Here is a 10,778-nt window from a genome sequence, read left to right on the forward strand (position 1 = left end):
AAAACAGAATCAGGGGAGGTGACTGTCATTCAGTTCCTGTGGCTCAGATGGCATCTGTTTCCTGGGCTGGCTGCCTCTACAGCTTGGATTCTTTGATTAATTTACTTTTATTTCATGTATGTGTGTGGTTTGCCTGCATGCAGGTACATCCGTGTCATGCAATACCAATGGAGGACAGAAGATCCTCTGGAACTGGAGTTACAGAGAATTGTTAGCTGCCACATGTGGATACTGGGAACCAAACTTGGGTCCTCTGCAAGAGTAGCCAGTCCTCTTAACCACTGAGACATCTCTCCAGCCCCACAACTTGGATTCTTAACCACTCTGCTCTTTTGCTTTTTTTGAAGCATGTTGGGGTGGAAGCCTGAGTATCTGAGGTAGGTAATAATTTGAAGCAGATCCCGGACTTTTTAAAATGTACTTGACAACTTACAAAGCCTTTAAATGTGCATTATGCAACATAGCCTTCTCTACAACTTTGAACTACACAGGGTGAGAATTATTAGGAAGCAGTGCTCAGCATAGTGTCAGCAGTTGAGGAAACAGTCTCAGTTGAAGGAACCTTCCAGAGATACCCTGCCAGAAGGGAAGGGAAGGGCAGGGAAGGGCTGCATCTGGAGACCATAGCTTACCTGTCTGCTCATCCCTGCATAAACTCTCCTCTTCAGAGATCTGGCTGATTTTCTCTAGAACGTACTGGACTTTCAATGAAGTTTTATCCCCTACTCTAAGCCCAGTGGGAAAATCAGAAACAGGATGTCAAAAGGGCTTAGGTTGCTGTGATGTTGGAATGCAGAGTCAGGAAAGTTCCCTTCTTCTCTAGAGGGGGAGCTTGACCCTTGCTGAGGAGAATGAGGAGCCAGAGACAGAGCGCTCAGTCGAAATGTTGGGGCTGGAAACCTGGTCCTCCACCCACAACCCACATGACCTGGACACTGGCCATTCTGTGATATCAAGCCAGGATGCCTGGATGGCCCCAGGCCTGAAAAGGGGAGATGGCCTGCAGGCTGGGGGATTATGGTCCTATTTTCTAGCTTTAATTTGTTCTTTTCTTCTTTTTTATTTTCACTTTTTAGTTTTTTTAATTAAAACTTTATTCTTTAGTTTTCTATCTTGAAAATAAATAAGCTTAATTACATCAGTGGTTCTCAGCTGGAGAGGACTTTGCTCCCCAGGGGACATTTTTGGTTGTCATAATGAGGGTCTCAGGAGAAAACTATTGGCATCTAACGGGTAGAAGCCAGGGATGTCTAAATGTCCCTCAATGCACAGAACAAATTACCCAACCAAATAGGATGAGTGCTGGGGTGGAGTTATCTATGCTAAGCCCTCTTGAATGTTCCTACTGAATTAACCACATAGGCACAGAGCAGGGCCAGCCTGGAAAACTGTATGTGTTTTGAAAACCTTATGTCTTTTGGTACAAAGATGACATCGCCTTGAACTGTCTTCTTGGAGAACTTCAGAATATTACGTTATACCTGGATTTATAATTCCTTCCTCCCTCCCTCTCTCTCCTTTCCTCCCTCCATTCCTTCATTTTCCTCCCTCTTCCTCCCTCTCCTCCTCCCTTCTTTTCTTCCTTCCCTTCCTTCCTTCACTCAGTGTTTTCTGGGCTCCTGCCATGTGCCACAACTGTAGCAAACTCTTCCATTTTGCTATAACAGGATCCTGTCATTATGAGGGTCTTAGCTCTCACACCACCTTCCCTGGGACTATGACACCCACTTGTCACTCTCAGCCTCTTGAACATTTTCTGCTCGGCCCTGGCCAGGTCACGGTTATTTCAGTTCATTTGGATAAGAAGAGCAGACCTTCCATGTTGTAACCCTGAGAGAAGCTCTGGCTATTTTATCCATTTACTTACTTGTTTGCTTTTCTGGTACTGGGGATTGAACTAGGGCTTCGTACATGTTAGGCAAGTGTTCTACCACTGGGCTACACCCCCAGGTCTCTTTTTAAACATTTTTAAAAATTATTTTTTACTATATCTATTTATTATGGGATGGGGGCATGTTCATGCCATGGTGCATATGTGAGGACAGAGCACAAGTTTCAGGAATCAGTTCTCTCTTTCTACCATGAGGGTCCTAAAGATTGATCCAGGTTGTCAGACTTAATGGAAACTGCCTTTACCTACTGAGTTGTCTCACTGACACTTTACTTTTTACTTTGAGATAGTCTTTTTTTTGAGACAGGATCTCCTTGTAGCACCAGCTGGACTGGAACTCATTATGTAGACTAAGCTGGCCTTGAAACTCATAGAAAACCGCCTGCCTCTGCCTTCCAAGTGCTGGAATTAAAGATGTGTGCCACCATGTCCAGTGAGATAGTCTTATAAACTTGCCCAGGCTGGCCTTGAACTTACCTCAGTCTTCCAAGCAACTGAAATCACAGGCTTTTGCTACCTGACCTGGCTGGACTACTTTAAATACTCTTTTATTACCTCCATTTTCTGAGCGAGAAAACAAATATTCATTTATTTGCTTAATAAACTGTCTCTCTCCCTCACCACCCCTCAGATGTGCTATGTTTATAGTATACTTTATCTGTAGTTTATATACTGGCTAATCTTGTAGTTCCAGAGGTCATGGCCCTGTTTGAGAAGTTTCGGGAAACTCACATTCTATCTGGGCTCTAACCGAGTCCTGCAACTTCCACACAAGATAAGCCTTTGACCTTGGCTAAGTGAAGTCCTCATTCTTAAGCTCAGTGTACTTCTATGCCAGGAAAGCATAAACCAGACCAGCACAGTATGATGTCTGTTTGTTCAAACTATGCCCCTTGAAGCTCTGATTTCAAGAAATGTCATTGCATTTATAACAATAAAGTGACGAAGGTCCACAGTCAAGTATATGTAGGAAGTGTGTTTCTGTGTGTGTGTCTGTGTGTGTCTGTGTGTGCCCATGTATGTAGGCCAGAGGACAACCTTAGGTTCCTCAGGAGCCATTGATCTTGTTTTTTGAATCGGGGTCTCTCATTGACCTAGAACTTGCTGGGTAGGCTGGGTTTGCTGATGGGTCATCAAGGCTGGGGGATCTTCCTGTCTACCTCAGTTCTGGGATTATAAACACACGACACTGTGCTCAGCCCCCCCCCCGTTTTTTTTTCAAACATGGGTTCTGGGAATTGAAGACAGGTCCTCATGCTTGTAAAGCAAGTGCTTTTCCAACTGAGCCATCTCCCCAGCTTGGAAATATGTTACATTAAAAAAATATTATTTATGCCAGGTGTGGTGGCACATTCCTTTAGTCCCAGGATTTGGGAGGCAGAGACAGGCGGATCTCTGTGGGTTTGAAGCCAGCCTGGTCTACATAGTGAGTTCCAGGCCAGCTGGGGATACAGGGAGACCCTGTCTCAAAAAGCCCAAAAAATGTTATTTATTTATTTTTATTTTTATGTGTATGATTATTTTACCTGTATCTGTGTAAGTGCACCCATGCATGCAATGCTTATGGAGTCCAGAAGAGAGTGTCAAATTCCCTGGAACTAGAGTTATGGATGGTTGTTAGCTGCCACATGGGTGCTGGGAACTGAACCCAGGCCCTCTACAAGAGCAGTCAGTGCTCTTATTCACTGAGCTATCTCTCCAGCCCCCAAGGAAAAAGGTTTTGAGCACACAGGACTTAACCCAGTCTTTTAATACTCCTATGTACCATGAATGCTAGGAAGAATACATTTTGTTGTTGTTGTTGTTGTTGTTTTATTTGCATTCCAAAAATATGTGTTTAAGGAAATCAGTTTCTGAGGAGCACATTGAAGGTTTTGAATTCTTCACATATACCTTGGGCAATGTCTGCTGACACAATAGACAAGGCCCCTGTCCCACTTGTATAATGAACATCTCCACAGTGGGGGGTGGGGTAGGCACCTGTGGGAATCCTGGGTAGGTGTCCTTTGTCAGCTGGGGACCCAGGTGTGTCTGAGCCTCCTGCTAAGACCTCTTTGGCTTAGGCTAGTCCCGGTTGCTAAACATCTACCACCAGGAGAGGGCCTGTGCCTTGTTCCTGTAGGCAGATGCCCACAGGTGGCCTGTTCCCCAGAAGTTCCCTTCTTGGTTCTCCCATCACTTCCTAGCCAGATGCTAAGAACCAACATTCCAAGGAAGCAAAGAGTCACCAGATGCAAAGAATCATGGCCTCTCACGGGACCAGAACAGGTGTGGTCAGCTAGCCTCTGTGGAAGCCACAGAACCCCGGACACATCTGTTCCTGAAGCTAGCCACTGCCTCATATGGAAGGTAGATTCACACTCACCCCCACACTGCGCTGTTAGACACAATTGGGAGGAATCATCGGTTCTTCCTTCCCATTTCTGGCTAAGGTCACAGTAGCAGATGCTTTGTATTTCCTGATATCAGCAACCCAGGCAGGGAAAGACACCTCGGCAGCCGGGAGTTTGATCATCATCCCACAGGGGCATGCCTCCACTTTTCTTCCTTGGTGGAACCAGGAAAAAGAAAGCTTAGGACCCATTCAGTGCAGTCAAGAGCAAGTGTGGGTTTCTCTGGACAGCTGTCAGGACCCTAGCACTGCCTCTGCCCTTGAGTGAGGATGCTCACAGCCTGGCCAGTGAGGTGTACAAGCAGGGTAAGACCAGCTCTCTGCAGGCTGCTAGGGTCACAGAGTGTCCATGCCTGATGGCAGCCAGCTCCATACCTGGCCATAGGAAGAGACAGCACCCTTGCTGTGCTCCTGACAGCCTGTGCTTCTGAGACTGAGCATTGGGGCCACCTGAGGGAGAGCCCAGGCCCACTTGGGCTTGGTTCCATCTGTCTCCAGCTTCTGTCTGGCTTCTTTGCTGTGCTGGTAGGAGCCTGTGCAGATCCCTGCCTCTCTCAGCACCTGCAGGAAGACTGGCCTCCCTCCAGCGGGCTGGGCTAGGGAGGAGCCTTCCCCAGGAATCCAGAGGAGAGAAGACCTACAGTGGTCAAGAGCCAGAGACCAGGACATACCACCCCCACCCAGGCAGGGCAGGCGGGTCTAATCTCTATGCTGAGTCTTTGTGTCTCCCTCCCTCAGCATGACTGCGCTGGGCAGGGATGGAGGTCCTGATAAACTCACAGTGAAAACTCATAATCCTGTCAGTCCCAGCTATTCCTGTCCATTCTTTTAAAGGTTAATCCGCTTTTCTTCTTATTAATGATGGGCCTCAGCAATCTAGCTGGGTCTGTCCCATGTTTGGGTAGATTTAGGCTAATAGGCTATTTTATTTCCATGGTAACAACTTCCAGTGTTACAGGGAGATAATTTTCCAGACAAAAGATTTGTGGGTCTTATTATTCAGCATGGATCTGACTGGGAAGGCAGGAAGAGTGAGCACAGGGGCTGCCCAGGACAGCAAGTCCCACATACTTGGGGCACCTGTTTGCCTCTGGCTTCTGGGTTTCTTCTTAGAGGATGCATTGTAGGAAATTGGCAGAGAATGAATAGGAAATTGGCAAGGGCTGAATGAAGATATTCTCTGGAAGACAGTCCCTTAAATGCATTTCCTTATCAGCCAATGAGACCGAGTGACAAGTGGCTTATATTATAGTGATTGCTGCCACAACAGGGACTTCTACCCTTCCAGGTAAGCTGGGGGATGACCTTAAAATAATTTTCCCACTTCCCAGGCACAGGACTGATTCATGACTGTGTATACCTGTCATATGTTCAGGACCTATGTCAGCAGCCACTGGGTACCAGGCTAGTCACAGAAAGCCCCTGGCCTGGAGAAACTTCGAGTGTATCAGTGCATTAGGGGACAGGTGGATTTAAATAGAGAAAAGAGGGCTGGGAGATGGCTTAGTTGGCAAAGAGAGGCAAGGCAGGAGGCAGATACAGGACACAGCAGGTGCTTGAGGGTGTATCCCAGGAGCTGAGAAGAAGCCAGGTAGCTGACTCCAGAATCCTGAAAAGGTGCTGAGGATCCACTCACCTGTGCTGCTGCTCATCTGGAACACACGATAGGAACAGGTGGATGAATGAGAAACAGTATGAGAGGGGCTTTGGTCTAGTGTGGGAACAAGGCATAAAGAGTGGTCCAAGTTCAGCCTGGTGACTATGAGAATCCAAGGTACAGACCATGGCCATCAGAAGCACCCAGGGTACCTTCTACACATCTCCTGAGCTCTGCTGAATGGGACTCTACATTTTATCCAGGATTCCCAATGACTGTTGCAAAGCAGGTTTAGGGGTGCAGCACAGAAGGCAAGTGTCTGTGTAAGCTATGCTGTTCTTGTTCCCCCCCAGCTGGGTGTGACAAAGTCATTCTTTTCATTCATCTCTGCTGACCCACTGGTTTCCTCCACTCTTCCCTTTCTCTCAGATGATGATCTGTTTCTTCCCCTGCACTCTGTGAAAGGTGATTCCAACTAGGAAGCAGGCATTCTCTTCTGTGGCATGTGTTGTACCCATTCTTTAGATGTGACTGTGGGGCCCCTGGGTTAAGAAGGATCCTGAGGCTGTACCAGGCTCACATGAAAGCAGGCAGGTGTGAGATATCATGTTGTTAGAGGGATGCAGATGAGAAGTCACGAAGCCTTCCAGATCACCCAACTCAGCACAGTCAGCTCTCTCCCGGCTCTCTTCCACGAGAACCTGCGTTGTCATCTACAGCACTCTTGTTTAACTCGGCTCTTGCTTTAGTCTCTGATCTCCACTTTGCCAACTCTAGGCTTTGTGAAGGCTGAGCTGTGTCTCTAGCCAACCACCAGCTCCCTCAGCATCAGACAGAGTAGGACCTGGTAAAAAGTGTGCTGTAGGCACAAGAAAAGGCATTGTGGGCTTGCCCTTCCTGCTCAGTGCATGAGACCCTACAGGGCAGAGAAGACACAGGGCTGGTCACCACATAAAACCTGACACAAATGAGGGAAGCGAAGATGGCTTAGAGGTTAAGAACACTGGCTGTACTTGAAGAGGACTGCAGTCCAGTTCCCAGCACCCACACGGGCAGCTAACAACCATCTGTAACTCCCTCTTTTGGCTCTGCAGGCATTGTATGCGGGTGTTGCACTTACGTGCAAGCAGGCAAAACACTTGTACACATAAAATGAAAATAAATTTTATGAATTTAAAATGAAATAAATATTCCTTCAAACAAGATGTTGAAAAGCTAAGATGAGGTGGCCACTGACAACTTGCTGTGAAACATGGCAAGGCTTGTGAATACCAGGGATGATGAAGTAATGTCAGTCAGTGAGGGCTCAGCAGGGACAATCATGAATGAGCTGAAGTTCAAAGTTTAAAACTTCAGTTCATACAAAACCATCCACAGATGTTCATAGCAATGTGTTTGTAGTAGCCCCAAATGGGAACAGCCCCGTGTCCTTCAGTGGTAAGTGTGTAAATAATAGTTTCAGTGGGTAGTACGTACTCTGAGTGAAAAAAAGAGTCAGTTCAAAAGGTTGACACAACCTGCTCCAGGTGGTAGAGTTACCAAAGAGAAGACACACTAATGGTTGCTAGGGATGGAGGGAACAGGACAGCTGGGAGGGAGGTAGGCATGGCTATATGAAGGTGGCAATTTCTGTGTCTTATAAGTACATGTGTAGTGTGTGTGTGTGTGTGTGTGTGTGTATGTACCCTGACTACAGTAGATATGCTAATTTACACATATGATAAAATATCACCAAACCAAGCAAACAGATGATCAAGCAAGGCTAGGGTCATTGCGATGAAGTCTTGGGCCTGTGTCAATGGCAGTGATTCTCTATAGAGTCACACAATGCCATTGGGAGAGCCTGGGGGTAGTGTGCCCTGGTCTCTCTGTACTGCTTCTACTGTGTCATGTGACGCTGAATCAAAATCAGAGAGGTTTTAGGGGAAAGACTCCAAATTTACACCTTCCAGTGCAATTAAAAGCCCCAAGATTATTTCAGTACTAGGGAAAAACTCCAACTTCACCTCTTCCAATGCAGTTAAAAGCCCCCAAATTATTTCAGCATTATGGTTTCCATTCTTTGTCCTGTCCCTCCCTCACTGCAGAGTGACCAGTACTGATAATCCCTTCCCCTGGGACTTGTGGCAGCTCATGAAAGTATGCACTCAGTAGCTCAGCAGAGGTTTCTGAAAGACATAGCTGGAAGTCCAGGTGTCCAGCATGAACACAGGAGCTTCTCACCCTCTCCAGGCCATCCCCAACTGAGGGCGTGTGAGCATCCTATGGCCTCCTATGACATCGTGTAGTGGGAGCCAGCCACATCCCAGCTTGTGCCTCCACCAGTTTCATCCGTCCCCGGGTTCTAAGTGCTTTCTCCTCGCCAGGCATCCCTGTTTGGGTGTAAGCAGCATGCAGTCACTCTTGATGAGTGTAGTGCAGTTACTCTGGCCCAAGGTGCCTTTCTCATAGATGAACTCACGGTGGCTGTGTATGGTTTCTGCTGGTCCCCAGCTGTTTCTGACTGCAGCCAGAAACCAGCTGTTTCTGACTCGAGTTCCCTTGAGGAACTCCTCTACACACTACAGTCCTGAGGGAGATTCAGATCGTGGCTTGGCTTCTGACATGGCTAACTCCTTAGGACAGCAGCATTAATGACTGACAAGCTACAGGATTTTGCTTTTTTTTTTTTTTTAAGACCCACTTGGTCTTTCTCCTGAATTACAGTTCTGACAGAAGGTCAGCATTACCACCTTGTCATCTGTAACAGAGTCAACATAGCAGAATGCAAGAGGGGAAATGGAGAAGTGATAAGCTGGATATAACCATGCCTGAAGCTGTTATATCCCCAGAGCTTTTAGTGTCGTGGGTTATAATAATCCCATTTCATTTATGTGAGAACTGAAAGCAGATGTCTCTTGAAAATCGAAACAAAACACCCAGCCAAGTATTTAGTGTTTGAAAAAAATGAATAAATGAATGGACAGATGACTCTGGAGATATGTACTGAATTGTTTCCTGTGGATTTTTATTTATTTATTTTTACTTTGTGTGTCTCAGTGTTTTGCTTGCATGTATGTACCACATGTATGCAGTGCCTGTGGAGGCCAGGAGAGGGCATCAGATCCCCTGGAACTGGTGTTACAGAGCACTGTAAGCTACCATGTGGGTGCTAGGAACTGAACCTGGTTCCTCTGGAAGAGCAGCCACTGCTCTTAACCACTGAGTCATCTCTCCAGGCCCTATTTCCTATATTTTACATCCCAAATGAAGGGACAAAGAAATGACTACTTCCCTTAAAATCCAAGTGTGTGGCCCCATAACCTGGAACTTTCATCAGGCACAGTGACTAGCTAGAAATATCTCATTTCCTTCCTACTGTGTGCCCTTTTCATTTTTGCCAGCACAAGGGTGGTTCCTTCCAGAACTCAGGCAGGCTTGAGACTGCCTACACCAATGATCACATGGGCTCCACAGGAGGCAACCCTTGATATAACAGGGGTCTGGGCTCAGGCAAGAGCTCTGAGCTACTGGATGGCATCTCTAAGGAACGCTGCCCCAGTTTTGCAGTTTAAGGAGTGACAGTAGATCTGCCTGACAGGCTTCAGATGGAATTTGACTTCAAAGTAATCTCTGCTAATTCTCAATGCCCTAGGACTCTGCCAAGGGCCACCAGCGAAGCAGAGCCCACCTTAAATATTGAACAAATGAATTGAGAATAAGGATGGGAGTACACGGATGGAGGAAGGAGCAAGAATTAAATGAAACACAGGGCACTACAGCAGGAAGTCGCTGATACACCAGGCTGGAGAGGCACAGGGATGAGCACACGGGCACTGCTGTGGTGAGGGGCTGGAGCCAGACTGCAGAGGCTACAGCCATACAGCCTGTGTGGTGGAGATCAAAGCAAGGGGGACACTTAGCGCTATCAGAGAAGCCACCCTGAGACAGTGAGGGGAGAAAGATGCTGCCTTTCCCTTCCTCCCACCTCCTTTCTCTCAACAGAGACTCCCAATGGCCACACCCAACCCAGCACCTTTCACCAGCCACACCCAACCGAGTACTTCCCATCAGCCAACCCAGCAGTTGTCACTGACCACATATACTGCAGCACCTCTTGTTGGCTACCCTTCAACATTTCCCTGTGCCTCCCTACAACCTAACTCTTCTCATGGACCCAGCATCATTCATTGACCATACCCAACCAGGAGCCACCAAGGATCCTGAGAAGCCCAGCCTACAGGTGTCCACCACTTGCCATATGAGCAGAACAGGGAGAATTGAGATGTCGACTGAGCACTGCTGTCAGCCAGAAGCCACATCTCCACATCTCCACACATTACAGTTCCCTGTCATTTGTAGAGATGCCACATTAAAGAAAAACTAGTGCTTTCTTTGACAGCACATATACTAAAATTGGAACAATACAGAGAAGATTAGCATGGCCCCTGCGTAAGGATGACACACAATGGAACATAGGGCACTACAGCAGGAAGTCGCCGATACACCAGGCTGGAGAGGCACAGGTGTGAGGTCAGAACTGCTTTCCTGAGCTCCGAGTTCTGATTTCTCTCAGAACTGTACCTTTTCAATAGATGTTTATTGAACAGATGTTCAGAGCAGTGTGGGAAAATGATGGGGACCTTTGTCTTGGTCTTTAACCAGAGTTTTACAATAGAAGTTGCCTTTTCTGACCCCTACTGACCCAGAATAGCATTCAAATCCACAGTAGGTGCTGTCAATCTATCCATTTGTTGCTTCCAGCATATACTGTGGATAATTTGTGGCTTCCAGCATGGCTACTTTTATCAATGTATCTTCAGAGCACACACACATATATATATATATATATATATATTATTCTGGGTCAGGGGTAAGGAAGGGTCATGAGGGAGAAAAAGGAAACATGGCTTAAGAGT

The 10,778-nt window shown here is 46.9% G+C and overlaps 1 pseudogene; it reads left to right on the forward strand.

Annotated features, from left to right (window-relative positions):
* The first annotated feature begins 10,245 nt into the window (after positions 1 to 10,245).
* Positions 10,246 to 10,329, forward strand: LOC115070099 (annotated as a pseudogene).
* The last annotated feature ends 449 nt before the right edge of the window (positions 10,330 to 10,778 follow it).

The sequence above is a fragment of the Nannospalax galili genome, unplaced genomic scaffold (assembly GCF_000622305.1).
Source record: "Nannospalax galili isolate Female #2095 unplaced genomic scaffold, S.galili_v1.0 scaffold114, whole genome shotgun sequence".
NCBI classification, from domain to species: Eukaryota; Metazoa; Chordata; class Mammalia; order Rodentia; family Spalacidae; genus Nannospalax; species Nannospalax galili.